The following is a 3,564-nucleotide window of genomic DNA, read 5'->3' as shown; positions in this document are numbered from 1 at the left end:
ATTAAATAAATATTAGTTTATTAATATTTTAATTTGATTTTTAAATGATATTTATTATTTTATTATTATTCTATTTAGTATATATATGGAAGGAAAGATGAAGAATCTTCATCTTCGTCCATGCAACCAACGTGAGAAGAGAGGAAAATAAAGAAAGTTTTGCTTTCTTTACAATTTGGTCCTTCCACAAAAAATTTACCATTTTCACTTAGAAATCAAAAGAATTTCCATAACTTCCAAGAGAGAAAAATAACAAGGAGACAATGGGGAGCTAGAATATCAAGTTAGATTCAAGAAATAGAAGCTTGAGGAGAGAGAAAATCAAGTTAAAGATTAAAATCAGTAGCACAATGCACAGATTTGCACAATTTCGCGAATTTTACACAAGGCAAATCAAGAGAATAACAACTCACGCTTCCTTTCGTAATGACTTTATCAACCACAATCGAAGAATAACAATTAATCGGATCAAAATGAGGGGATCTTTTAAGAACTAGGTCACCAAAATTTTTATCAATAATTTTCAAATCTGCACGGGACTCGGTTGCTAAAATTTCCTTACCTCGCTTACCTTCATGCTCATGTAGTGTGATTTCATCTTTGCCTATGTTGATCGTATGAATGCGTCTTTCATCGGAAAGGTATTGAAGTTGAAAGTTATCTTTCGGTCTTTCGGGAACCTGAAAAGTAGCAACACAAGAAAAATTCATATCTTGGTTAGTGGAAGCATTCCTCACTACCCTTTCCTCGTCTTTTTCTTTTGTTTCTTTTTCTAATTCATTTTCTCTTCTTTCTTCAATTTCTTTTTCAATTTTCTTGTCTGTTTCCTTTTCAATCTCAATCTCTTTTTGCTCTTTTTCATTCTCTTTTTCTTTTTAATATTGGTCCTTTGGTTATCAACATCATCTTTCATCTGGATGTTAAGGGTTCAGCGAACTACAAGGCATTGAAAATCAGCAAAGTTCCCTTCTTTTGGTGGTTCAACCAACTCTTCGCCATTATCACTGTCATCCATAAGTTCTGGCATATCTGGATCTGTTTCATCAGAGTCAGAAGTGTACTCACCATTATCTTTCAGAAGAAGTAATCTCGTGTTAGGGCATTCCCTACTATAATGACCACGCCTTTTGCACTTAAAACACTCAATCTCACGAGTCCTCTTCACATTCGAATCACCTAAATTGGGCTGCTTAGAAGGTGTTTGCGCTTTAACAGGAGCCCCTTTTTTCCAATCTGATTGCTTACTTCCATTACTCAAAGAAGACTTATTAGTAACAAAAGGTGATTTTGAACTTTTAAAATCACAATTGGAAGTGTTACCTCTGTAGTATTGTGAAGTAGAGAAGGAACCAAACCTTTGTTCCTTTAATTGTTGCTCGATCTCAATGGCTTTATGAACTCTTTCTTCCAAATCAATGTAAGTTTGTAGCCACAATGTATTAGCTATTGGCCTATTCAAACCATCAATAAATCGAACCATAGTTGTTTCTTCATCCTCTCCACATTAGCTCTCTGAATGAGCATCTCCATCTCCTTAAAATATTCATCCACCATCCTACTACCTTGAACAAGTCTTCTAAGCTTTGTTTTAATCTCTCTATAGTAGTGAGGTGGAATAAATCTTTTACGCATAATTTGTTTCAACTCATCCCATGTCGAAATCTCACCTTCATAATTCTGATGACGATTCACCCCAAGTTGAGTCCACCAACTTAATGCATAATCTAAAAATTCCAGCGTTGCTAATGCTACCTTTTGATCATTCGGACATTTATAATATCGAAACATAAGTTCAATCTTAGATTCCCATTCACAATAAGCTTCTGGATCATTCTTACCACGAAATTGGGGAATTGTGAACTTCGGTTTTGCCAAAGAGGGTTGCCCACGATCATGAAAATCATAATCAGTTCTAGGGACACTTCGAGGACCGCGCCTACGAGCAGGAGGCTGGTTATCCATATCTTCTTTAATTGGACCTCGATATTGAGGCTCTTGATTCAATCGCATCTCATTGATAGTAGCACTCAAAGTTCGAAGTACGGCAGCCTGTTCGTCTAACAGTTGTTGGAATTTTTTAAATGTGCCATAGACATCATTATGGTCATTATCACCTTGACCAACCTTAGACATTTTCAAAAACCTGCAAAATAAACACTCAACACTCAAAAAGGAAAGTTAGCAAACCTCACTGTTAATCACTCCAAAAGAAAAAATTAAATTCTCAATGAGGTAGAATTCAGTCTTGTAAGTTCTTTAGTAGAGTCTATATCAACCAATTAGAAAGTGTATGAACCGACACTACCAAAGAATCCTAATTTGCACAGGATGCCAAAACTGACGAGACGCCAGTTGATTTGTGTCGCATCGAGGAAGAATTGTGCACACCTTAAAATCCTACTAACACAAGAAACAAGAAGGTGGTAGATAGTGTAAAGGGAGAATAAAGGCAAAACAAATGAAAACCTACAGCTAAGAATCAATAAAAATTGTTGAAATCCAAAACCCCGAAAAACTGCAGAGTAACTTGACAACTTCGTTCGAGGTGTTCCCGATCTCCAAAAATAACGAAATTAAATCTGGAATGTCCTTAAATATTGAATTTTTGATCTGGAAAGTTTGGGCACCAAAATCAACCCGTTGAATATGTTTTTTAAATTTTTTTATTGGATTTCGTCTTTTTCAATTTTTTGTCTTTTTGACTGATATTTTTGCGGGAAATATATTTTTTATATTCAATCATAGTGCCAAAAATATGCAAGTAAAATTTTAGATCAATCAGAAAACGTTTACCCACTCGAATGAATTTTTTTCCAAAAAATTTTCTGGGTAAAACTGCTGTTTGTTGTTTAAAAAAAATAGATCAGTTTAGAAATCAACCAAGAACACCCAAAACGCCCAAAATCTGATACCAAATGATAGAGGGTTGCGCGCAGACCAAGATCAAGTTGTCAAGTCACGGGAAACTCCTACGAAAACTCTAGACGATCAGATCTGAATCGAAGCAGAAATGTTAACTTTTAGAATTCTCAGATCTGAAATCAAAGAACCCTAAAATAGTAGAAAATAAAACAAGAATCAAAACACTTATTATTAAGGAATTCAGAAGTCAAGAAGTCATGAATAAGCTTCAAAGAAGTCAGTCGATTCTGTCAATTGAACCAAAACAAAAAATTAATTCAGCAGATCACAAAAAAAAAACGAAAATTGAATTAGAATGAGGAATCGTGCAGCAATAAAGAAGGAAATTATGGATTAAGAATGATCTTCGATAATCAAGGATGTTTATGAACTTTCCAAGCTGAATCTGAAAAGATTAAATTCCAAAACAGCAAATCAAACTCTAAATTCCAGCAAACCGAATTTAAGCATAATTGAGATGAAAAGTCAACAAGATCAGTAGAAAAGATGAATGAACGAATGGTTCTTGCTGCCAAAAGAATGTCGATCAGCCTCTTTAATGTTGAAGAAAGCTAGAAATGCAACAAGAAATCGTAAATAAGTTAGATGATGAAATTGACCCCAAACAAGAATTAAAAGGAAAACGAACAACAAGAAAATAAA

This window comes from Gossypium raimondii, chromosome 8 (assembly GCF_025698545.1).
Source record: "Gossypium raimondii isolate GPD5lz chromosome 8, ASM2569854v1, whole genome shotgun sequence".
NCBI classification, from domain to species: domain Eukaryota; kingdom Viridiplantae; phylum Streptophyta; class Magnoliopsida; order Malvales; family Malvaceae; genus Gossypium; species Gossypium raimondii.
The sequence above is the reverse complement of the archived record's forward strand: the minus strand, read 5'-3'. Positions refer to the sequence as shown.